Raw genomic sequence first — 27,242 nt, 5'->3', positions numbered from 1 at the left:
ACCATCAAGTTTTTATTCACAATTGCCTCTGAACAATAAATACCAAAAACATGGAACACCAGCAATTTCCCCAAAATGCCCACACAGCACCCAGTTAACAATGATTTTCCGAAGCTGAGCTTTCTTATTTAAAAAACAAAAAAAAGAACCTATTATCTTGGCAGATAAAAAGCACAAAAGATTTCACAGGCTATTTGAAAAGAAGAAAAGGAGGGGCGCCAGGGTGGCTCCGTGGGTTAAGCGTCCGAGTCCAGCTCAGGTCATGATCTCACGGTTTGTGGGTTCGAGCCCCTGCATCAGGCTCTGTGCTGACAGCTCGGAGCCTGGAGCCTGCTTCGGATTCTGCGTCTCCCTCTCTCTCTCCCTCTGCCCCTCCCCCACTCGTGCACTGTCTCTCAAAAATAAATGTAAAAAACCATGAAAATAAAGAAGAAAAAGAAAGACTCAACCTTACTTATTCACCTTTAAGCCACAGAATGTGGGCTCGCTTCAGCAGCACATAGAGTAGGCCACAGAATGTACCCTTCCGTGAAGATTCACAAAATGAACCACCACCACAACAGGTTACCTTAGTTTACCCCGATGTGGCAAAGACGAGAGAAGCTACGGACACTGGAAGTCCTGCCTGTCCGCGGCTGCAGCCTCTTGCAGGGGAGGACCCTGCGGGCCCACTTCTCTGGCGCGTAGGAGGGAGAAGCGGGAGGGAACGAGAAGGCAGAACAACCCCTTAGCCGCCGCACCGTCGGATTACAAAGCTACAAACCCAAGGAGTAAAGAGTGTCGCCAGACAAACGACAAGCTGATCAGCCTGGTGTAATTCAACAAACCGCTTTCTCCCCCTCCGATGGTAGCGCAGTTGTTCAGAGCTCACTGGGGGCCAAGAACCGTTCCCACTGTTTTCTTTCTCTCATTTAATCCTCCCCAGAACCCGGTGCCGCCGGTGCCGTTTTAAACTGCTACTCAAAGAGATTTAACAACTGGCCCGAGGCCACGTATCTAGGAAGCTGGGTCAGTCAGTGTCTTTATCTCCTAAAAACAAAGAGAATGACTTTCAAAGTCCATCAAGTCCCTACCAAACCTTAACTCTCTGAGTGTTCGTGAATTCTTTTCATTCAGAGATAATTTAAATTTTTAGTCACTATTCAACCTTAAGATGCTATGCAGCTTTAATTAGCCTGACCTACCAAGCTCTTGAGAAAATTTGTTTTCCGTTTCTTTTTACCTAGGAAATTTTGACTGGCATAAAAAATTCAAGATCAAATGTTTTAAGACTGCAAGAAAATTCGTGACCAATTATTACAATTCTGACAAAAGAAGTGCAGTGAACGGATGCAACACAGTCTCCATCTTAACTGCAAATGCGTCGATTAAACTTCCTTTCCTCTGCTTCGTGCCCCGGAGTTGGAGTCGGGTTCAGATAATTTTCATTTTGCAATGACCCGTGCGCTTTTCTTTCCCATTCTAAATTCTGATTCTCATCACTTCACAGTCGGGCTACTTTAACAGTTTTTTCTTTCAGTTTTGCTGCCCCTCTGCCCAGCCCATTTATTTCAATTCTCCGGCATCACCCAGTTCCCATCACATTCCTTCTGACTTAGTGACCGTAGAAGTGTCCGGAGAGGGGCACGAGACCCGGCGTGCGAGCGTGGTGTGATTGGCCCCCCCGGCAGCCCGGTCTCCCTGGAACAAGGGCCTTGTGTCACTGAACTCCTCCGAGTCTGACTGCCCAGCAGGTGTGCACAGTGCGCGAGCCGGTTAAGGACGCGCGAGTGCGCGGGAAGACAGGCGGCGCCCGCAGCGCCGGGCACCGAAGTTCCACCCAGGCTCTGACCCCGGGAGCCCAGCCCCGTCACTCTGGCCACACTGCTGCTTTCCTGGTGAGCGCCGCCTGCTTCTGCCCTCTGCCTCCATCAACCTTTACTGGTCTCCGGAACCGGCTCTAATCCTACTTCTTCTGGGTCCGCCTCCGCCCACCCCAATCCTCCTCTGCCCCTCTCTGCGGCAGCGCCCACCCTTTGGGGGCCCTTGTGCCTTACGGCCCACACACCACCTCCCCGCTAAGCTGCAGTTTCTTCTTCAAACCCCCTTCACGCCGAATACGAATCCCACAAAATATTTTCTCCAATCAAGACATTCCATGACTGTTGGAAGTATTCACATCAGGCAAAAAATGGTTATTTTCCATTGAAAGGGGGAGAAAACAGAGACGAAAAATGTTTGACACCGGAGTCCTCCTGATTTATATACTGAAAGAGTCATGCAGCAACAATGACCAGTCGGGGTCCAAGCCAGTGATACAACACAGGTTCATTTCCTCATTTCCTTGTTTTCACCCTCCTCCTGAAAGAAATAGGTTGGAGACGTAACTCATAATGAGGAGTTTGTTCACAGAAGCTGTGAACTGGTAAATGCGTTAAATCTGACCCACGGCCATGTCTGGTTTGCTAGCACATATTAATTTTCTTACAGTTACATGTATTAGAAAATTAGGGGATGTGGGGCGCCTGGCTGGCTCAGTCAGTAGAGCATGTGACTCTTAATCTCAGTGTCGTGAGTTCAAGCCCCACGTTGGGCGGAGGGAGCCTACTTAAAATAAAAAATTGGGGGTGTCACATAAAAATTCCAGACTTCCGATTTCTCTCAAAAAATAGCAAGACCCGACAACAGTGGACTCGTGTCCCCCAAATTAAAACCCACCGGCCAGGAGCCCCCCCCCAGAGCCTGCGCTCTCAATGCGAGACCACCTTCCCTTGCCGTTACCTGATGAGCCTTACGAGCATGAGAGTTTTTAATTCCTAGGTAAGCACTTTGACCTTTTCAACTGGGGATCTTTACTATTACCTTTAGAAGAAAATTAAGACAGAGAATGTGGGATTACGTACGAATGCACACTAAACTTTGAGCCGTACTACAGGCACCAAGTGCTAAGAGAAGGTTTCCCCCTACCCTCTGCCTTCTGAACCACTGGAATACCACTCAGAATTGGCTGTCTTTGCAATTGTATCAAACAAAGATTCCAGAAAAGGGCAAAGTAGATTTATGCTAGATTACGTATTTTTTGTTTTTCTGTTTTAGTAATAATTGATCAACAGAAGAACACGTATCCTGGCATGGGTGCTCGCGGTGAGGACTTCTTGAGGCATGTGGTACTTTGCCAGAGCTGTGAGCACGCAGACCTACCAGCTATCAAATGGGCAATTTATCTGTGCTCTGGGGGGGGGGGGGGGGGGGGGGGTCAAGAACCTTTGCAGAGACGAAAAAAACAAAACAAAACAAAACAAAACAAAAACAAAACCCAGGAAGGTTCATGAAGCAAGGAGATCAGAAAGCATGACCTGATACGAAATACCTGGGAGGAATGCCACTCGCTCTGACCAGGTACAGGGGCTTTGGACTGGGGTTCCTACTGGACCGAGGACACTCTGGAGCTGTCTGGACAGCAGTCCCCTGTTCCCTGCGTCAAGGGCTGTCAAACTCCCTGTCCGTGACCAGACAGGCTCCACAGACACACTGTCCCCACACAACCATTCACCTGTGCCGCCGTCAGGACAATACGTAAGCCCGCGAGCATGCCTGGGTTTCAAAAAAACTGTCCTTAGGTCCACAAAAATTCGAATCTCCTAGAATTTCCACATCACAAAGTGTTACTCTTTTGATTCTTTTCCCCCAACCACTTACACTACAAAAACCATTCACAGCTCGCTCGCGGGCCAAACAGAAGCAGGTGACAAGCACATCTGTCAACTGCTCGATTAGATGAACAAATGACTCTCGTGTGGTCAACGCTACAGATGATGCAGGGGGGCAGGGGTGGGGGGAGCGAGGCAGGTCTGGGACTCCAGCAGAGGTACTCCACGAACCGTGGCACTCTCTAATCCACACTCATGCAAATTTTAAGTACTACGTGCTCTTGCTGAAGCCTCATCTCTTAATGAAACCCACGCTCACCACCCAGGAAGAAGAAAGGACTAGAAAAGGCAGGCCCTCATCCACGCCTGCATGCTCAGGTGTGTTTATGCGGAGAAGTGCAGCGATGCCGTGAGAAATGACAGGAATGTTCTTGCTGCAAACCCGCCTCTATTCAGCACGGTGCCTTCTACTCACCACGGCTAAATAAATCCCCGGTACGGGAACACCTAGAAGCTGATAACTGGGGAGATAACCGTACTCTTGACACAGGTCCGCCTAGCACATTTCTTTCCTCACTCCTCAGACCACAGAACCTTCCTCCACGTGGGAGGAACACTGAATTTGCTCTGGGTAGGCCTAAGGGCTCCTCCCCGGGGCCAGACGGGTCTCAGAGGGGGGCACGCGACCCCAGCAGGGCCGGCTGTAGTCCCAGGATTTTACAGGTGCTGCTGGGAAAGAGGCAGACTTTGCTCCAGGATGACCAGCCGTGGGAGACAGTTCAGGGTAAACCGGGGCGCTACCAGGGGCCACCTTCGCCACAGCGAGTGGCCACGTGACAATTAAAATGGTAAACAAAGGCACAACAGGGAAGGGGGAGGGGGGAGCCAAGAACTCCTGGACCCATCTTGCTGAGGACCACTCCACCTCTCAGACCCCCCAGTTACGTGAGACGGACTCTGGTTTTGCTGTGGTTTGATCTGGGTTTCTGTCACTGGCAACTCAAAGTTCTTAGGGATGTTGGAATCCAGTACGGAATGTTGTCCTACTAATAAAACTCTCAAATTAAAGAGAAGAGTCAATGTCTATCAAAATGAAAAGTATTCCCTTAGTTCAATCGCGACGTCCTATAAAGAAACCTACAGAAAAAAGCCAACAGTTCCCATTCTTTATTATAAAAATATACACTTCCCAAGTGTAAAGCCTAAATTTTCACAGACTGAACACTGTGTAACCAGCACCCCGTTTAGAAACAGAACATCGGCAGTAGCCCCCAGAGCTGCCTCACACCCCTCACCTGTTATCACCCTTTCTCCCAAGTCCCCGTGCGGACTTCTAAGACCCCGGCGTGCCTCCCCGCCCTCCGGCTTTCACGGACGCACTCACACAGTGCACACGCACGGTGTCGTCTGGCTTCTCTCAAACTGGTTTTGAAATGCAACCAGGCCAACGTGCCTGACTGCAGTCTTCACTCTCACGGCTCTCTCTAGAACATTTGTACGAACAAACCGCTCGCTATTCATTCTAATGCTGACGGGAATTTGGGAACTTTCCAGTTTGAGTAGGACGAATATTGCGGTTTTGAACATTACTGGATGTGTCTTCCGATCAACAAGCATACGCATTTCTGCCGAGTGTCTATACGAGGAGTGGCAGGGCTGGGTCACGGGCACACAAGTATCCCCTGCTTTCCGCAGGGCTGTGTTCTGTCCCTGGATTTCACCAAAGATCTACATTAGTACCTGCTTTGAGAAATCCGAAGACGACTTTTGGCTTTTACGGAAAAAGGCAAAAAGTGGAAATAGTGCCGAGTGCTTACTTTGCAGCAAGCTGTTTCAGAGGCAGCGCGCATCCCGCGGCCGGAGCGGCACCCACCCCCTCCCCCCGGGACCACACTCGGCACCCGGGCATCGAGCCGTCCCGGCTTTGATCTGCGTCTGCACACATCTGTGCTTCGTCTTGGTTTATTCTGTGCACGTGTCAGCAGTCAGCCTAAGCGACCTCACTTCCTGGGTCTGGGAACGTTCAGAAAGTCTTCCATGTAAATTAACGGTAACCGCTTCTTTCTTAGCCTATTTCAGCTTCCAGAAGGTTTCACAGGAACGCTCACTCTTGGATCGCGGGGCAACCTGCACGCACGTTCATGTTTAGCGGGTTACTACCAGCTTCCCAGAGCGGCCGTACAGATTTCCGCTCTCCTGGCAACAGACGAGCATTCGGTTACTCCGTATCTGACCACCAGGTAGCACTGTCTGCTGTACCGGGCTCAACGGTGGCCCCGAAGACACGTCTCTGTCCTGATCCCTGGAACCTGTTAATACTACCTGACGGCACGAGGGCCTTATCCTGGCTTACCTTGGTGGACCTAAAATGCAGTCACATCTCACAAGAGAGAAGCACGCGGAGGAGAAGGGCATGGAAAGACAGGCAGAGACTGGAGCCACGTGGCCCTAAGCCACGGAACACACATAGCCACCAGAATCTGGACACGAGGAAAACGGCCTCTCCCGGGGCTTCCCGACAGGGTGCTGCCAACCCCTGGATATCGGACTCCGGGCCTGCAGAACCTCGAGAATAAACTCTCAGGGTTTCTAAGCCTCCTAAGAATCCATACATCTGCCTTTCTAGTGGAAGTGCTCCCACGGGCGTGCGGTGACGTGTCCCTGCCCTCTTGTCATCTCCACGGCCGTGAAGACTACGGCAGCTGAGCTCACGTGCATGTGCTTCCCGGCCATCCGGGTGTCCTCTCGTGTGAAGGGTCTAGTAAAGGTTTTTGTGCATCCTTGCTACTGGGCTGATCGTTAACTAATCTGATAAACTTTTCCTGTCGTTTCTGTTTAGTTATTCGATAAATCTTTGCCTGAACCTCGGTCATGGGGATGTCTTCTGTGTCTCTTGTCCACATTGTGACTTCGGTCGTGGGAACGTCTTCTACGTCTCTTGTCCACATTGTGACCTCACTGCTCACACGGGGATGTGGAATTCACCCGGAGTCGGGGTGTTTGCATGGAAGGAGGTAGGGATTCACGTTCGCGTTCTTCCGCACGTGGATATGCAATTAGTCCAGAATCATTTGCTAAAGAGACTGTTACTGCACCACGGCCTCACCTCTGTCCACGCGCTGGACACCAGGTGCAGACGTCCCTCTCCTGGACCCTCACTCCTCGCCCACTCGGCTATTTGCCTATCCTGTTGGAAAGGACTACGGACCTCAGGAATCTGGGGTTAGCTCGGGTTCGGGTGTCCGGTGTCAGTTTATTTCCTCTCAAGACTATGCTGCTTATTCGTGGCTTCTTTGCGTTTCCATACAAATTTTAGATTCAGTTTGCCAATTTCTATTAAACAAAAAGATGACCCAAGAGGATCATATTGAACCTACAGACGTACAAGCACAGCACGTGCCTCAATTAACTTAGGTCTCCTTCAAGTTTCCAGTGTGTGTTGCGTTCGTGAAGCTCTTGCACACCTCGTCAGACACTCCTGCACATGTGACTTGTGAAAAGTGACCCCGAGTGGCATCCTCTAAAACTCCGATTTTCTAGGGGCGCCTGGGCGGCCCCGTCGGTTAAAAGTCTGACTTCGGCTCAGGTCACGATGTCACGGTTCGTGGGTTCGAGCCCCACATCCAGCTCTGTGCTGACAGGTTAGAGCCTGGAGCCTGCCTCAAATTCTGTGTCTCCCTCTCTCTCTGTTCCTCCCCCACTCATGCTCTGTCTCTCTCGCTCCTTCAAAAATAAAGAAAAACATTAAAAAAAAACAAAAACTCTCATCTTCTACTTGTTTGCCAGCAGCCCCCAAGGCGGCCCCCGCGATGCCCAGGCCTCCTGAAGTCAGGCCCTCTGCGGCTCCCTCCCACACTGGTCAGCGCCGACCTGGACGTGGACGCGATGCTACACCCCTCCGACCTGCTCATAAAAGATGCTCCCTCCTCCTCGGTCACTCGCCGGGCAAGCCGGCCACCATGCGATGAGGACGGGCCCGGTGCCGAGTAACTGACGCTTCTGGCCAAGAGCTGTGTGAATGGACTGGGAGGCCAATCCTTCGGCCCCGCTCAAGTCTTCAGATGACTGTGGCCTTGGCAGACACGCAGACCGCAACCTCACGAGACACGGACCCAGGACCACTCGGCTCCGCTGCTCACGTACCCCGACAGAAATGGTGTGGAAAAATGCGTCTGTTGCTTCAAGCCTTGAGATTCGAGGTAATCTGTAAGGCGGAAATTGACGGCTGGTAGAGTTCCTCGTACAGAAGCCCCTTCGGTTCTTGTCCTCCGACGGTCTATCTCCAACAGAGTGGCCGTGACCACGTCAGGTCTGAAGCAAATCACGCTGCCTGCCGCCTCGAAATCCTCCAATAGCTTTCCACTCACCAAGAGTAAGAGCCTAACTCCTCACCATGACAACGGCTCTTCACAATCCGGTCCCCCGTGATCCGATCTCCTCTCCGGCCAGGTCTGTCCCTTCTCCAGGACTCCATGCTTGCAACGCCCACCCCCCGGACAGCCTGAGGACCAGGCTGCCTCAGCTCCCTCAGGTCTGTCCCGGTGGCACCCCTGCAGGGAGGACGCCCATTACCGTCCTATTTAAAACTGTCCCGGCATCCTTTATCATCCTTTCCAGTTTTTTCTTCAACGCTCTTAATTTCAATCTCAATCTACTGTCGAATTACACTTATCTTGTCTGTATTCCCTCTACTACAATGACATCTCAGTCATGGCAGGGGTTTCGTCCATTCTGTTCACTGCTGTGAAAATACCCTCGGCACAGGGCAGGCATTCAGTATTTGTCGGATGCCTGCAAGAAAGGCATGGCCCTGCCACCTTGCCAGCACACAACCTGCAGCGCTCAGGTGTTCACCCCAAGGCAAGAAGCTGGAATGGACTCTTTTTAAAAAAAACGAATTTGCTGTTTGAGAAGAGACCTAGGTCCGCCAGCAGGGGGCACGACACAGGGCTGTGCAGTTGGTGCACCAAACAAAGATGGCTGGCCTCGCGCTCTAAGCTCGTGGATGTGTCTCCCGATTCCGTTCACTCAGAGAGGGCTTCACACTTACGTCTACACACCAAGCGAAGTAACTTTATACTTAAACTTCTGCTGCAGTCAATTTTATGTTTTCAAACCGGCCTAGCTCTGTGTCGCACACCTTAAAGAATCAAGACAGAGCTGTTTGCACAAGGCAGCTCAACACTCTTGGCTGCAAAGGCGGAGGGGGGGCATTCATATTTTCCCACTGGGTCCCACATTCATGGCTTTTCATTCACTTTTCTTCTCAAAACTAAGATCTAGATACGCAAGATCCACCTGCACGGCCGGTTTTTTTTTTTAATTCTTTGACCCAGAAGCTTATGATTCAATCATGCGGACCCGGCTTCGTCCTCTGTCTCAGCCCCTTTTAAGGACACTCTTCCCAAAGCAAATCTCCAATTTAACATCCAGCATTTGTAAATGAATCTCCCCCTGATTTCTTCCGTGTCATATGGTCAACCTCCAAATTCAAATCACTTCTTTTCCGCTGAAACTCTGTACGGCACTTTTTATGGGAGCATAACTGGTTTTACTATTCGATCGTATTTAACGCTATTTCCATAGTGCTTCATGCACCGAACCCCGTTGTGAGGACCGGGTGAACGTCAACTCACGACGGTTCCGTGAAGTGGGTATTGTCGCCGCCCTCGTTTCACAGATGAGAACACGGAGGCACGGAGTCCGGGTGAAGTCAACTGCTGTGGAGGTCACACAGCTATTGGGTGACGGAGCTGAGCTGCCCGAAGCAACCCGGCTACAGGCCATGCTCTCTATCAGTAGCTCCCAAAGCTTCCCTCTGGACCCGTGGGGACGTCGGAGACCCTCTCAGAGGCCCAGGAGGTCACGCGTGAGCCGGTGGTCCGCCTCTGCTACCAGGCTGACCGGGGGTATAAAAGCGACGGAGGGCCAGACAGCTGGAGCCCCAGCAGGACAGCAGGAGCCACACTGTACGAGACGTCACCGTGTTCTTCACTGAGGAGCTCTCCGCCCAAAAATAAATAAAGCCGCTTTCACTTACGACTGTTCTTGGCGAAGCAATAAAATTACTAATTTTATGAAACCTTGATACTGAGGACACGTCACTTTACTCTTCCTCGTGGGCTTATTCTGACACACTGGCACCACAGCGAAGTCGTCCTCGTCCTAGCTTCCCACCCACACCCCGGTTCAGGTGCGCCGGGGACACAGCCTGGGCACACCGCTCCCACCCGGTGTCTCTTCTCGGGGACAGGCCTACTAAGGACGCGAACCTACACACGTTCAGAGGGAAAGAACTGACGGCGACCTGTGATCGTCGACACCGACCTTCGACAGGAATTAACCAAGAACGGCGAGTGAATAACACGGTCTGTAAGGACGGAGAGTAAGTAACCTAAAAAGGAAAAACCACTAAATACACGAGACAATTATCTTGTTTCTTCAGGAATATATTCCCAGCACTGTGGATTAGGGGTTGGCAAACGATTTTTTCTAAAGGGCCGAGGCATGAATAACCCGGGTTTTGTGCGCCGCGTGGTGGAGGGTCACGGCTGCTCACCGCCACTCTGGTCGTGAGAAAGAAGCCACAGTCGTCATCAAAACGAACGGGCGTGCGAGCGCGAAAGCCTCGGACGGACGGCATGAAACGGGCACCCGCGAGTTTGCTTGGCAGGAGACTTGACTGGCTATTAAAAGAGAAAATAGACAGCACCCTTCGACGCAGAAAGTCCCGCGCTCGGATACTCGCCGCTCGTGCGTGCAAACGCGCGTCCGTAGCGACGCGGGCCGTCACCGCAGCCTCGGTGGGTGAGGACCAGCGCTGCAGAAGTTCACAGGCAAAAGGAAGGAAAATGAGCTGCGTTTACAAACAGACTTGTCTGCGGATACACCGAAAAGGGCTACGAGGGCTCCAGGGCACCCGGACAGCGCTGACCTCTGGGGAGGGGTGAGGCAGGGCTGCGGATGAGAGGCTTACTCTCTCTGCCTCTGTGTTTCCTCTGAATAGTTTACTGGTTACACTTTCTTCTGTTAAAAAGGTGGCATGTTCCTCAAGTTCAGAAATGAGAAGCGATACAAAAACAAAAACAACGGCAACAATGTCAGTAGGTACTTTCCATCCTTCCATGCCTTCACCGGGGCTGCTCATTCTGCCTAAAATACCCTTCCTTCCACTCACTCCACACCCCCTAGTTTTTGCACATTTTGTCTCTACTTATCCTCGTGGATCCCTATCAAGATTACTATTCTAAGAAGCCTTCCGTGACCCCTCTGTCTCTTCCATCGGATTTTGACCCCTCTCCTGGGTACTGCTGTGCCACCCCGTACGTACTTTTCACCGTACTTTGCACTCTGTGCTATCCTCGGTGGTTTGTCTAACGGCTTGTCCTTTACACTTGTTCTGCAAAGGCAGAGTCATGATCCCACAGTGACTGACACAGGGCCCAGCAAACAGAAGGCAGTTGTGTTGGTTGACGAACGAACGGACGGATGGATGGATGGATGGATGACGTGGAAGAACTGAAACAAGAATCCAGTTATTTCTAAAAGGTCCAATGCTTTTTTAATTCTTTCATGGTAAACGATGTCAAAAATGAATGTGTTGTTTTCTTAAGCACCAATGTACCCCAAATGTATCTTTATTATTGAAGTCAGATTGTCTAATCCTGGGGGAAAAAATGGACGGGCAGAGCTGCGTTCCAATAAAACTTGTATTTACAAAAAGAGGTGGCCAAAGTGGGTTTGTCTGGCCAGTGGGCCACAACTTGCCAATCCCAGTTCTGGATCCAATGCCAGGCACATAGCAACAAGTACTGAAATAGATGTTGGGGGAGCGAATGAATGATTTCCAAAATGTTGTAGTTGAAATATTATCAGGAAATACATAGCAAAAGTATTCAACAGAGTCAGTTTTATCTCCCGGCAAGGGTGCCTTGTTTGATACACTGATTATGGTGCTGACCGATCCCCTGCGCACTGTAAAAGACAGAAGTTATGATACAGCTCTGCTCTCAAGGATCAACAGACGTAGAAGGACAGGAATATTAATGTGTGACTTTCACCTATCTGCAAAGACAGCACATCTAACCCCAAAACTACATCGGTCCTCTTGGCACAAAAACACAAAATGCTAACAAGCGGCACCAAAAATACAGTTTGGGGACTCGACTTTCACAGGGGCATTAAAAAAATAGATGGCCAAGATAACTGCAAGGTATTCCAGAAGTTGACTTCTTTTTTGGCGCAAGCGTAACACCCTGGGGAGAAGGGTAACAAGTGCTATCGCGGAAAGAGGCACAACTGTGGGCCCCAGCAGAGCCGCAGGGACACGGGGGCGCAGTGGGAACAACACACGTCGGGCTTGATCTTCAAGCTGGTTCCGATTCTGCCACCTTCGACTTAAGATAAATGGTCAGCCTCTGGTTCCTCGTATTAAAATTCAGCGATAACGTGTCTCTTCTAATTTACGGGACTCGGGAGGATCAAGCGAGACGACTGCCAAACACTTCCTGACCCATAAAGGCACAGAAATCTCCGCCCCGGTGGCTTTTTCAGGTCAAACACCCGCAGTTCACACGGAGAGGGAGCGCCACGGGGCGGCCGGAACCCCACCGAAGGCGCAGAGGCCGCAGTCCTAAACCCGACTCTGTCCCTGCCGCGGCAGCAGAGGCCGGACACCTGGGAGGCCCCCTGTCCACAGACCGCGCCTGCCCGCGAGCACGTCTCCGAATACGTGTCACTTCCGACGGGGGCCATAAGACCTTCGGGACTAAAAGTGTGAGGGGACGGTTTCCAAATGCCCCTCTCAAAAGTTCACGACAGGACACACTGCTTATTCCAGATAACTGCCAATAAAGAACCTGCTAAGCGCGTGTACTTCATATTGACCGGGGGAGGGAGGGGTGGGAGGGCAGGTTAAAGGCCAGTATGTGGTCTCACCAGGGCGGCGAACCCCGTGCGCCTGGGATACAGCAAGGTGGGAGCAGACTCCCACCAGGACCCTCACCCGCAGCGCCTCCGCGGCCAGGCTGAGGAGCCCGAGTGGCAGTCCGCAGGCAACAGGGACGGGAAGGAAGGCTTAGCAGGTGCGGTTCGCGAACACCTCCCTAACCACCCCGTTACATACCTCCTGTTGTTCTCAAAGGGACTGCAGGAGACTTTACCGGTACGGCTGTGTGACAACATTAGAAGGAGAAATGGCAGAAAAACGAGGAGAGGTCTGGTATGCTGTCGACAAACAGAACACATGTCCATAAGGGCTTATTTGCAAACGAGAAGGCATCACTTGGCTCTATTCCTCCTAGTAGCTAATAATGCACAGAAGGGCAGGACTGGTAAAGAGGTAATGTACCCAGAAAAAAAACAAACTCAATTACCCGTAAGTACAGATCATCTGGACTCGGATGACGGAAGAGCTGTTCCCATAGTTTCAGGAGCAGAGCACGATGCGAAAGGACCGACAAGATCTGAAAGTAAAATGCTAGTTTCTGGGGTCGTTTACCGGTACCGCCTTTCATTATAAGCAGCAGTATCGTGGCCAGCTTCAGTGAACAGCCAGTCAAAGCTAAAATCGGAAAGCACCTAAGGGGGTGCGTGGTAAGCATCTTCCCGTCGCGCTAACCATTCAGACAATCCTTCTCAGAGCTGAATTCTTTTTCTTTTTTTAATTTTTTTTTTTAACATTTATTTATTTTTGAGAGAGAGAGAGACAGAGCATGAACGGGGGAGGGGCAGACAGAGAGGGAGACACAGAATCGGAAGCAGGCTCCAGGCTCTGAGCCATCAGCCCAGAGCCTGACGCGGAGCTCAAACTCACGGACCGCGAGATCGTGACCTGAGCTGAAGTCGGACGCTCAACCGACTGAGCCACCCAGGCGCCCCAAGCTGAATTCTAATCAACGACGGTGGAGGCAGAGGGCGAGGGTGGGGAGAAAGTGGAGGCGGAAGACTGAAACCTCTCCGTTTCAAGAACAGGTCCTTTTAGGACTTACAGATCAGGTTTCTGGGAAAGACTTCATTTGAAGTAAGGAGTTTAAATGGCTAAAACAGATATGGAAAATCCAGTCTGAGTTCCCGATTAAGAGTGTACGATGCCCAACGGCAAGCCAATCTGGGATAAGGCCGAAGACACCAGCACCGACGCCCTAGAGCACAACCAGGCCGCCAGCCCCATCAGGCGGCCTCTCCGCCTCTGGCGGGAGATGCCCCGAGTGCGCACAGGTCATCGTTCCGTCTGAAGTTCTCCAAACTTCTTCCCTAAATTACAAATTACATCAGAAAACCTCACACTTAGGTCTTCGTGAGCACTCCGTGAAAATGCCACACGAGGGTCCCCCCCCCCCCCACGGATGTGAGGGGGGCTCAGTATCATACCGCCCGTCACTGCCTCCCTGTCCACACCCCTTCCGATACACTCCGTAGTACCCACAGGCCTCAGCTCCCGCTGTTCGGCCGGCACCACGGGTGACCCCTCCAGGCGAGCCTGCTGGACCCGGGCGATCGCCCGACCCGGTGACCCAATCTAAACTCGGGGGCGGGGTGGGGAAGAGGTACAACACCACACACGTAAAAAGATACCAAGCCGTAATCTTCTCGCAATTCCGTAAGAGTTTCCATTCTCGTGTTCTTTCTTTAGTGAGGACAGGTGTCTGTCCAAATGTGTTCTGCTCCTCGAGTAGAATGTGGTGGCTGGTAACTTCTCGTGGAACAGAAAGTCACGTTTCTACTTCTTGGTGCCCTGGCTCCTGCACTGTCTCTAAACACAGTAAGAGTGACCATCCGGCTGAAATCCACACAACTTCTGGCCTGTAGTAGGCTCGTCCCGCACAGAGAGGACTCCGGTACACGAGAACTACCGACTGATACCCGGTCCCCTGGAGCCTTAGATGAGCGTACCCCCCGGAACGGCACCGCTGTCCAAGGGGCTTCTGGATCAGAGCGCACTCCGCCAGCGTCTGAACGTACAGAACGCTCACTTTCCTCCCAGAAGCTGTCACTCCTGACAGAACTCAAGACGTGCAACACTGTCTGACGTGCTTTTCGTCCCCACCTTTATTTTTGAGAAGTTGTGAGGACTTGTAAATGGTCTAAAACCCAGCGAAAACATACCTCACCTGCACCGCGATTTTGCAAGAAATATTTTTGTTTCCTTCCCTCTTCCTTTGTGGAGTCACATTTGCTGCAAGAGCCAATCTTTTGTGCTCTTAGACAGTAAGAGGTGTGTGTCATCAGGCAGGTCACGTTTGATGTAAATGCATTACCTGATTCAAATCTAGAAACCTAGAAAATACGCTAGCCACATCAGGCTACCGAGAATCTGAAATGGGGCTAGTGTCTATAGCTGACCAGCACAGGAGGTCAGGAGAGTTAGGGATTCCCATTCTACTACTAGAGAAATGTTGCCCACAACACCCACCTGAAAATACCTTACTTTGTGATTTCCAAATTCCATGTTTGTTTCCTTTCATTTATTTTGAGAGAGAGAGAGAGAGAGAGAGAGCGCGTGCGCGCGCTCGAGCAGGGGAGGGGCAGAGAGAGAGGGAGACAGAATCGCAAGCAGGCCGCATGCACGCTGTCGGCGCAGAGCCCAAGGCGGGCCGGATGTCACGAACCATATCATGATCTGAGCTGAAATCGAGTCAGACGCTTAACCGACTGAGCCCCCCAGGAGCCCTGTGATTCCAAATTCTTAATCCTAAAGCCTTAAAATCTATTACTGAGGATCTGGAACACACCGCCTGGTGCTCCCTCCTCGCTACAGCAGCAGCCGAAGTTTAACAGTACAATATCCTGCAAGTGTCGCTGACACCTGGCCGCACGAGATCGCGTATCAAATCATAACGTCTGTTTACAGAGGACAGGCGCTGAGGCACGGACCAAATCACATGCTCAATAAAACATGCTGCGAGAAGGCACAGCTAGGATGTGACCCCATGCAGCCAGACTCTCGGCCAGAGTACCGAACCGCGTTAACGGACTCGTGTTACGCGGCCCTCCGCAACCCCGGGGCTCTGTGCTCGCGCTTACTGCAAAACGCAACGACCCAAGAAGTGAAACCTGCGTGTACATTCTGGGTGGGACTCTGTTCCGGAAGTGGGCGCGGGATCGGTGACAAGGCAAGGTAGAGGGTGCGTGAGGCAGAGGCGGGGGGTGGGGGGGGGTGGGGGGGGGGTGGGGTGGGGGGGGGGGGTGGGGGGGGGTGGGGTGGGGTGGGAGGGGGGTGCTCCCTGGCCCCCGCACAGCACTCCTCCCTCAGGCCTGTCCTCCACCTGCCCCGGGGCACAAGGACAGGACACAGAGAAAGCTCCAGAAGCTTCTCTTGCCCATGTGTGTCCTTTCCGCCTAACCTCGTCTTCAACATCCAAGTTTCATGAGGATGTTCTAAAGGCCTCCTTCACCTTGAATTTTCTCTATTTCTGACACTCATCTCAGAAGATGGGAGGGAAGAGACGCGAGGCAGCACTGGGCTCGGCCTGCAGACTCGAACCTTACCGCGCGTCAGCACTAAGAACAGGGAGGTTGTTAAGTTTTCAGGGCTTCTGGAAGATCAGGAATCAGACGACCCGCGGAGGGTCCCCCACAGCTGCGCATCCACTGGCCAAGCCAGGGGGAAGGACACACCGTGACCTGGCGTGTTCCGCGCTTCTGAACGGACCACACACCCTTCCTCCCTGCCCCGGGCCCTCCAGCCACGTTCATCCGAGTGCCCACATCCGGGGTACGCTCTGCGGGCTCTGTAACGCCTTCGCAACCACCTCACCGGTTCCAGAGACTCTCGATTGTGACTTTCCTTCAGCCAAAACATCTGTGAGGTGAGAGGCAGAGTAAATTCGCCTTACTGCAAATGCCATCCCTTCCCCCGAAGCCTCCCTGAACGGTTAATAAGACGTGACACGTTTTTGTCTACACGCTCATCACTCTGCTTCCAGCAACGGCTGATATTTTAATCACCTCTTCCGTCCACACCACGCATTCCCCTAAGCGGGGAGGTCGTCCCGTTGAGAGTCCTGCTCCTAAATCCGCAGAGGAAAAAGGCCGATACAGAACACAAACAAAACTAGGGGAAAGTAGGAAAAAAAAAAAATCAGCCCCCATCCCTGCTGGCCTCCGACTGATTAAGAAGTTTTTTCTTCAACAGGTACTTACATTATTATCAGAGCACTTTTAAAACACAAAGTTGGCAAGTCTAAAAGACTTCCAACTGCATTTAGGGACCAAGAGTTCCTTTATTTTTAAATACATGCTCTTTCTAGTTAAACAGAGCTATTCAAAAATTACTAGTTGTAATTTACGTTATGAAATTATTCCCAAGAGCAATTTCCTACATTGATATGTAACGCTGTATTTCCAAAATACATTTCTATGGTTGTCCCTTAAAAACATTAATACTAAAAAGCTGAAATCAATTGCAAAATAAACAGCAATCTGAAGAATTCTGACCTTTTGCTTCACCATAATACGATTAAGTAATGCAGATTCCAATGCTTAAAATAATTCTGAAAAAAAGATGCATGGTCACTAATAATACTTACTTATTAAGTGTTACTCCCAAAAATATTTTATAAATAAATATCTCCCACCCACCCCACCCTTAGTATCTTACCCACCAGAAAAAAACAGACCCTAAAAAACGTCTCATCATGCTGCCTTCGGTGTCTCTCCAAACACTTCAGATTTAAACATTTTAAGCGACTACCCCCATCACACAGGGTCACACAGGGTCACACAGGGTCATGGGCTTGAGTCTACTCACACAGTTGAAGCTGATGGGCAAACAGCTGTCCTGTATCTTGAGACAGACATTAGCTTCCTGCCTTCCCTATCCTCATAAGCAGCTACTTAAAGTTTGAGTTTTATGCAAGAAAACATTTTAAAGCCTTCAGTGTTTTACTGCAGCAGACTTCAGATTCATTCCTGTAACACATTTAACATGAAACAGAGTTGAGACAGTTAAAATTGTGTACATTTTAATTGTCTGAAATTTTAAGAAGTGCTTTCACTCTTATAGCTACATAAAAAGGGTGTTGAGGGAAAATTAATAAAAACACTTCACTTGGTATTTGACACCAACGTGCAATACAGCAATACGCAACTTTACCACACAGATTTTTCTTCACCTGGCCACAGGTTAGGTGGGCAAGGATTACTTTTTATACGATCATTTATACCCCCAAATAAGCAAAACTAGGTATTTTTGTGTCTCTAAAGTTTAATTTATTTAGCATAAACGTCCAGCAACAGAAGAACGACTTTTACAAACAGACAGTCAATGGGGATGACTTCAGTGCCCCAAGAATATCCCTTGGGACCCTCCTGGGTGGGGAGAATGAGATTCTGCGTCCCGTTTCGACTGAAGTAAGAGCCGTATTTCTAACATTTGCTATGAAAAGCCTGCAGCACGTTTACCGACCAATGCACATCTCTATAGCAGCATTTCTGCTACAGGTTTACCAAGCGTTTTAGAAGGCTTGTCTGGAAAATAAAACTGCATTCAATCAAAATGTCCTAGAATACCTGGATATAAAACATGGGCCTCAAATTTCTACAGAGAATTTTAGTTAATACTTCAGCATTTCACGGCGTAAACTTACTATTTATATTAGCAACATGGTTAGAAACACCATGAGAAGTAACGTCCAAATACTCAGTTTCACTGGCTACTTTTTAAAGTATTACTTAATGCTGAAGTAAGTTACCGCACGTTTGCTTTGCTACAAAAGACAAATGTTTGTTTATAATCTACTTATACGTACATGCAAACGGTTTAAGAAATAATTCACACCTCATAAAAGCTGACGGAACCCGATGGAATAACTTTCACACAAGTTAAAGTACTTGTCCGAGAACCTAACCGTGCTTCAGAACTCTTTTCAACTTGCTGATTATCACCTTAGGTTTAAATGAGCCTACAGCAGGACACAACAGCTAAAAAATAAGTTGTACCCATCTCGGGCTGTAAAACAGAAATGTGTTTTCTGTCTACGAACAACAATCAACATTTAATGAGTGATTATGGTGTCACTGGCCCTGTCCCCAAATTTTACACGCACACTAATCCTCATTCCACCCTCAAAAAGGTAGGTGCAATTATTGCCAACTCTTTCTAGATCGTGGAACTGAAGTCTGGAGATGCTAGAAACTTGTTTAAGATCACAGAGCTAATCAGTGACAGAGACAGGACTCGAACCCAGATTTGTCTCCCAGGCCTACTGCTCTTAAGCATCGAGCCAGATTATAGGCAATGGCAATCCACTGTCCTGGTAAAAACATACCTAGAACTGTTTGCAGATGGGGTTTCCTACGTGAAGTGTGGACACTAGTAAATGAGCGTGATCATGAAACCAACAGGGTGGTCCCAAACTCAAGAGAGCCATCTCTTAACAAGAAACGACCGTTAGAAATGGAAGGAACCGAGAGAAAAAATTCAAAAAGGGATGCATTCTGAAGGGCTGCTAAAGAGAAAACAGGAGCAGGCTTATCTTGGGTGGTACAAGAGTTCAGGTGTGAAGCACTGTGTGGACGTCTCAGAAGACCGGTTCCAGTTCAACATAAGACACGTTCAAATGCTTGGGGCCAAGCCTGGGTGGCTCAGTGGGTTGAGCATCCGACTTCGGCTCAGGTCATGATCTTACGGTCCGTGAGTTCAAGCCCCGCATCGGGCTCTGTGCTACCAGATCAGAGTCTGGAGCCTGCTTCAGATTCTGTGTCTCCCTCTCTCTCTGCACCCCCCCCCCCCCCATACTTGCGCTCTGTCTCCGTCTCAAAAATAAATAAACATTAAAAAAAGATTTAAAAAAATTACATCAAATGCCGAAGAAGCCAACAGCTAGAACACGCTCTCTCCTATAGCACTGAGTGTGTGCAATTCGATATTTGAACCTCAACCACCACAGTAATAAATGACTCCGCCCAAATGACCAAAGCATGCTGAAATTCTTTGTGGATGAAAGTCTGATAGGGAACACTGTCTATAGGGAAAGTCTGGTACGGAACAGAGCAGCCTCAAAGTCAGCTCCCCACAGATGACTTACTACAAAATGAAAAATAATAAACCTTTAAGTGGAAGAACCTGGAAGATACCACACTGATCCAAAGACCACAAGTTAGTTTCCCCGATGAGGGGACAGACGGACACGTGCCCCCTGACACGATGCACCGAGAAGCACACATCACTAACGTGGTGTCCCCGCTGACTCTGCGTTTCCCAAAGGTATTCAAAAGGACACATCAGACAAACTCAAATTGAGAGAGATTCTGTAAATAAATGGTCACTCTTCACAAAATACCAACGTCAAGAAGGTAAAAGCTAAAGCGTTCCTGATGAAGGGACAATAAAAAGAGACAAAGTGACCAAATGCCACAAATGATTCTAGGCTGGATCCTGGACCGGGAGAAAAATTAATGAAGAGCATTTCTGGGAGAAATAGAGAAATTCGGAAGTGGACCATGTATTAGAGAATTCTATTATTAATCGGTGTTAAATCTCCCTTATTCGATAACTGAACTGTCTTCGAAAATACAAGAATGGCCTTGTCAGAATATCTGCATAAGCCTTACATGGGAAAAGGACATGATGCGTGCAACTTACCGTCAAACCATCCAGGAAAAAATAAGAGAATGACAGAGTGAATGTGGCAAAGAGTTAACAGTGGGTGAACCTTGCCAAGGGGTATATGGGAATTCTTTGTATTATTAATGTAACTTTCCATAAACTTGAAATTATTTCCAACCATTTTTAAATGTTTACTTTGAGAGAGACAGAGAAAGAAAGAGACAGAGTGCAAGCTGGGGAAAGGCAGAGAGAGGCGGATACAGAATCCGAGGAGGCTCCAAGGTCTGAGCTGTCAGCACAGAGCCCGACACAGGGTCCAAACCCACAAACTGTGAGATCACGACCTGAGCCGACGTCGGATGCTTCACCGATTGAGCCGCCCAGGCAGCCCTGAAATTATTTCAAAATAAAACCTGAGAAAGATAAATATTCGAGGCTGATGTTCTAAGGATTCTGAATACCTAACAAGAAAGAGTATCATTTTTCCAGTCTGATGTCCGTCCACTCAAACTCCAATCCGACGGCAATTACAGTAATCCCTGATTTCCGATTTGGTGAGTTATTATAGTGCTCTCATGTCAAACATCCGGCGGAGTGCTACATGACACATGCCATTCCACACTGATGACAAGGTGTGGCTCAGTGGATCGGAGTCAAGGGCACGTCACCTCCTCCCAACCTTCCCCAAACCACGCCGCGGTCACAGGACAGTCCTCCCCCGACCCCCCGAGCCCCTGCCATCTTCCAACTGGGGGTGCAGCTGCAGGGGAGTGTCCCTTCCAAATCAGGTTAATTTCTGCTCATGCCAGGCAGCAAAGCAGAACCAAAGTAAGAGGCGTGTGATCAACAACACGCAAGGAAAATATTAAACCGCCCTTCCCCAAATAAACTCCAAATGCCAATAAAGAGCTGATGAAGCACCCATTTACCAGAGAACACCTGGAAAAGACAACGTAACAATGTCATCACTGAGAAGCTGGCCCACAAGCGGCTAATACACAAACACGTCCGTGGCACGGAACCATGAAATAAAGCTGGAGGGAAAAAGAAAGAAAACAGAGAGGGGACTATGAACGAGAGAAGGCGTGGGAAAGGAGACCATCCTGATGGCCACACACCGCCACACCACTAATGCCCAGCTCCCCTTCCTCCCCAGCGGCCCCACACATCTTCCCTGCGCATTGTAACTTCCGTTCAATCTTCCACCATCCTCTTCGCAACTAGTGGAAGGGGTTTTACAAGACTAACAGCTGTAGAGCACAGCTTTGACCGCTGTACAGTTATTTGCATCTTATACCCACACTCCTTTTTTTGCTTGTCAAGAGGCACAGAACAATAGTCTCTCTATTGGGAAAAGCGCGCAAACAATTCCCTTTGGAAAGGAGTGGAATGATAGCACGCATCACCTGGCTCACAGTGTAACAAAGACAGGAATTGGAGGGGTAGATACCCAGCAAAATCAGAAAGTCAAGGCTGAACAGGGATGACCCAGGAAGAAGCGACGAATTTTAGTCTCCTATACGCAATACCTTCTGCATCAGGTATGAGCACCGGGGCACAACATTTACTGTACTTTAGCTAATTCCAGATCCGCTCCGTTACACAGCTACGGCCTTCTTTGACCTGCTCTCTATCAGATTAATCTCTTTAACCCGATGGCATACCTTGTTTAAAGGAGGCACTTTAACAGGCCATCGCAGAATGCCTAACTGCAAAACGGGCAAAGATATTTTATCCCAACCAAAATTCCTGTGTTCTCTCCCATTTTCTCAGACAGACATGATCAGATCCTCTGCCCACTGGACCTAAGTACTAGCTTTCCAAATTTTCCTCTGATCTTAATTCAAATGCCAATCTCTGCTGCCGGTTCATGCTCCTCTTTTTTAAGTGTTTCTTTTTGAGAGTGGGAGTGGGGCAAAGGCAGGGGGGGCAGGGGCAGACAGAGAGGGAGAAAGAGGATCCTAAGCAGGCTCCAGGCTCTGAGCTGTCAGCACAGAGCCCGATGGGGGTTTGAACTCTCGAACCTTGAGATCGTGACCTAAGGGGAAGCTGGACGTTCAGCCACCTGAGCCAACCGGGTGCCCGGGTTGATGCTCTTTTAATACAAGAATCAGAATAATCCACACTGTGAAAGAAAGCTGATGAACTCCAATGTAAAATTAAGTCAATTTTGAACCGAAAGTCCCTAATATGTATGATTAGTATACATACATAATCCATTTAGGAGAGCAGGAAGCAAGTTTTCAGGCATCCCTTGTTTCTAAATCAAGTCTTACCTATACTGCCAAGGAGATTATAACATGCATGAGTCAGCAAATTAAGCTCCCTTCAGAGGCTTCATGAATCATTAAGTCAGACCAACACAGTCTGCAGCCGAGTTTCCAGCAAACCCCAAACTATGACACTACAAATCATAAACCTTTATCTGTAGCTACTTATGTATTTCCCTTAACTCAGATCATACCATGCAGGTCCCAACTCTGAGGAGAACGGTGATATAGAAAGAAACAAAAAAAGTCTCCAAAAAAATAAAACTTAGTAGAAGGCAGAAATACTAGGGGGAAGGGGACGGGAACTATTACAAACCAGCCATGGTTCAACAAGCCCATTCAAAATTTAGGCTTTTCTTACAAATTTGAGTTTTAAATAAGGAATATCATTTTTGAAGAGGTTTTACAGTTAAAATTAAAGGCAGGCGCTTGTTGGGGGGAAAGGGAGAAGACAAAACATAAAACACAAGTACAAAGAAGAGAATTAACGGTCGGTCGGCAATCCAGCTTTTTCCCCAGGACAGGTTTCATCCTCTTGGTTCAACATGGGTTTCCTCCTCTGCCCAGACTACGAGACAAAGGCTCCATTTGTACCACAGCAAAGGTCCACTCCCAGGCACTCACACGCACGTCCACACACAGGCTTGTGCTGACGTGTTCGCGGCGGCCTCATTCGTGACTCGTGACGGCCAAGTACCAAGTCAGCCGGAGTAGCCAACAGATGGCGAGTGGATACACAGATCGGGCCGCGTGCACACAATGGAACACTATTTAGCAATAAAAAGCAACCAACCACCGATGACAACACGGAGGAGTCTCTAAATTACCGTGCCAAGTAAAAGAAGACAGACACAAAGGACTACATAATATGTGATCCAATTTATATGAAATGCTACAGAGAGCCACCAGGCAGAATGCAGGTCCAGGGACCAAGGGTGGCAGAGGAATGAACTCCTGAGCGACACCAGGAAACTTTCTGGGGTAACGGAAACGTTCCACATCGTGGTTATAACCACATTCGTCGTAACTACAACTGCACACTTAAAATTAGCTAATTTTGTTGTATGCAAATTTACTTCAATAAAGCTGAATTTTTAAAAATAATAGAATAGGACAAAAGAAACAGCCGTTCTGATTCGAAACATGATGGAGTCACAGCGATGCTAGGCAGAGGATCTTACTATTACAAGTTTGAGTTACAGCAGGAGGTGGCACGTAAGAGGATTAGGAGTTTCTCCAAGTACCAGTGTTCTACTAAGCAATCGTTTTATTTTTCATATCTTAAAATAACGTTCTAAACAATTACCCTCATTTAGATAGAAGCAGAGAAACTTTTCCCTTTCTTACCTTCTCTCTATATCTACTTTTTTTTATCACCACAGTGCCTTGAAAATGACTTGGTACCTTGAACAAGGTCAGCTTGGATTGCTTTTCATTTATTTTTATTTTCAAGTAATCTCTACACCCAACATGGGGCTCAAATCCATGACTCCGAGATCAAGAGTCGCTGGCTCTGGTGGCTGAGCCAGCCAGGTGCCCCTCAGACCGCTATACAATTAACGTGTTGCTTTACGACAAGCATGAAGTGTGAATGAGAGCTTGAACATACTTATTGTCAGTTTTTAAAGTTGGGAAAAGGGGGCTTATAATTCAAACAAACTCTACTAAGTATGATTTCCTAGTCCTAAATATTTTAAAAAAGTGTAACTGACATGAATTTATTGCATTTCAACAAAAGACACCTCCCAAATAAAGGCAGCCTAGCTTATTCCTTTCAGGAATTCATCCTTCTGAATGTTTCCTAACTCTTCAGAAAATGCAGAGAAAGCAATTTCCTCATACTTTCTTAATCACTAAAGTTATGTTACAAAATAACCCGTGTTCTAAAGAGTTTTCAATTCTCAAATAAAAGCTTCCATTTTTAAAAAAGATCCTTCTTTTGAAAAGATCAATAACCAGCATTCAAATATAAAACCTAAAGATAAACTCATAGTAAACCGGGTAATTTGAAGCCAAGAGACTTCTTCAGGGAACTTAAGAAGAACTTAAAAGTTTTTTCAATTTTTTAATGTTTATTTATTTTTGAGAGAGAGAGAGAGAGAGAGAGAGAGAATGAATGAATGAATGAATGAATGAATATGAATGAGTAGGGGAGGGGCTGAGAGAGACGGGGATACAAAGAATCCCAAGCAGGCTCCAGGCTCTGAGCTGTCAGCAGAGAGCCTGACATAGGATGGGGCTCAAACCCACAAACCGTGAGATCACGACCTGAGCGAAGTCAGAAGCTTAACTGACTGAGCCACCCAGGCGCCAGAACTTCAAAGTATTTTTAAGAAAAATCACATTTCAAACATTTTTAACTTGTTTACCACTAAGTTCAAGTGCTCAAAATAATAGCAATTTAAGAATAGCCTTTCAATTTAAACAATTTTTCTCCATTCTATTAGTATAATGGTCATGTCAATATTACCAAGATAAAATGCTCAGATGCATACACCTTCAGTGAACCCGCTCTCTCGCTTGCTGACTTCTCTGCAGAGCTGGGAGGGACGCGACAGAAGACACAAATCCAGCAAGAAGTCAGGTGGGGTCCTTTCCCCTATAACTCTTAACAATTAGAAGTCTGAATATATTGTTACTACCTATCCAATAAAAACATACTGAATAACCATTAGGGTTTCAAATGCCATTTTCAGTTTATTATATTCTGTTCACTGAGAATACAGAGTTGATTTAAAAAAAATTTTTTTTAATGTTTATTTATTTTTGAGACAGAGAGAGCAAGGGAGAGGCAGAGAGAGGGGAACAGAGGATCTGAAGCAGGCTCTGTGCTGACAGCTGCGGGCCTGGTGCGGGGCTCGAACTCACCAACCGTGAGGTTGTGACCGGAGCCCAAGTTGGACGCTTAACCAACTGAGCCACCCAGGGACCCTGGAGTTGATGTTTTTAAAAACTTTTTTAATGCTTATTTATTTTTGAGAGAAAACAGAGCGCGGGCAGGGGAAGGGCAGAGAGACAGAGGGAAACAGAATCTGAAGCAGGCTCCAGGCTCCGAGCTGTCAGCACAGAGTCCGACGCGGGGCTCAAACCCACAAACCGTGAGATCATGACCTGAGCTGAAGTCGGATGCTCAACCGACTGAGCCCCCCAGGTGCCCCTAGAGTTGACTTTTTACAAAGTTTCCAACAACCATTAAACTTTTTTTCTATAAATCCTTTTTGATTAATCCCAGTTAACAGTTATATATGTTGCATACAAATATTATGTTGCAAATGGGATAAATACACGGAGAAAAATGAACACAAAAATACCCCTGCTAAGAAACAGCACATGCTAACTAACACACGAATCACTTTCCTGGTCAAAGTTAAACCACATCCTTCTGCCTGTTAGGATCTGATTAACACTAAATACTAGAAGCCATCTGTGTCGCTCATCACCGTATGTCCAATACCTGACACGCCTGCAACACAACAGGTGTCCCAGGAGCCCCACGCTTAGCGGACTGGCACCCCCAGGAGCCCCATGCTTGGACAGCGGACTGGCACCCCCAGGAGCCCCACGCTTGGACAGTGGACTGGCACCCCCAGGAGCCCCACGCTTAGACAGCAGACTGGCATCTGGCCTGCATTTATCCATATACCACGGACACAAACCCGGAGCCTCTAGACAGCAACCACAGGAAACTAAACCTCCCATGTAAACATCAAATTACCAGTCCTTTTCATCTTTACTTTTTAGGATCAAGGAATGCTTTAACAGCGTAGAACATACTAATCTGGTTTAAATTAGCAACTTTCCTCCTTCCAGGCCAGTAAATGGTCACATTAATCTGTAGCAATCTGAAAATAGTAGGCCAGATGACAAGCCTGTGTGTTTAAGATTTTCTAATTTATACTACGTTCTCTTCAGGAATTTAATGGCACCCATAGATCACTGCAGACATAAGCACTGTGTACAGACATCATCGAAGCAGTAATCTCTTTCTCACGTCGTTAAAATACCCACGTTTACTTTCACTACTTCTGCTGAAGAAAGCACCAGTAACGGGACTAATTTTCAATTCTCCCTTCACGGGAGACAAAAATAGAAGCGTATTAGCTCGAAAACTATTTAGGAGGAGTCAACCCCTGAATGTGCACTGATTTGGTTTTCCACATTACACAGAGATCTTGATAACTTTAAATTCCTATGTTCGTGATACCTGATTTATATAAATTGTTAGGCAGGCCTGAATCAGTAACTCCAAGATCGTTTTTTTCTCTTCTGTTTCTAGGTGTGGTTAAAAAACATCAAATAAATTGCTAGGCACCATAGTCTTTGAAGCCATATAGCGTTCAGCCGAAAACTGTTCATCATCAACAACGGGTCCTATAATAGCTCCTTGGTCTTAAATGTTAAAAAGTCCAAGTGGCTCCAGCACTGGCCTCAACATAGTGAAATCAAAGTTCCAATGACCTGGCTTTATGGCAGCCAAAAGCAAAGACCAACGAGAATACGACTCAAAATGTCAAGAGATAAGTAGATTTAAAGAGTGTTCCTGAACTGATCACTAAATATGGATTAACAACTTCAGAAAATTACAAATTCCCAGGTCCTACTCCACACCTGCCACATCAGTTTCCGGAGACGCAGACCAAGACTGAGACTAAGCTTCCAAGGGATTCTTAGATTCGAGTGTGAGAACCACTACTGTAGATACATATGGGGAAATATTATTTTAGCACAGAACACAGTAAATACATGTTCGTAGCTGAAAAGAAAACGGTTTCAAATTACTGTAAAGATGGTAAC

General features: G+C 48.1%; 1 protein-coding gene across 7 annotated transcripts in view; it reads right to left on the bottom strand.

Moving 5' to 3' along the window:
* Positions 1-27,242, bottom strand: part of ZFAND6 (zinc finger AN1-type containing 6) — a 73,750-nt gene that overhangs the window by 16,879 nt on the left and 29,629 nt on the right. Inside the window, exon 1 of one of the 7 annotated variants that reach the window (XM_019460459.1) lies at positions 17,380-17,540. The exons of 5 other annotated variants lie outside the window; for them this stretch is intronic. The gene's annotated coding sequence lies outside the window, so the exon portion shown is untranslated. Of the gene's footprint in view, positions 1-12,753; positions 12,843-17,379; positions 17,541-27,242 lie in introns of those variants that run through there. One more of the 7 variants, XM_019460461.1, reaches the window with a different exon arrangement.

Source organism: Panthera pardus, unplaced genomic scaffold (assembly GCF_024362965.1).
Source record: "Panthera pardus isolate Hobbes unplaced genomic scaffold, ASM2436296v1 HiC_scaffold_23, whole genome shotgun sequence".
In the NCBI taxonomy this organism is placed as follows: domain Eukaryota; kingdom Metazoa; phylum Chordata; class Mammalia; order Carnivora; family Felidae; genus Panthera; species Panthera pardus.
Note: the sequence above shows the minus strand (reverse complement) of the source record. Positions and strands in the feature narration are given on the sequence as shown.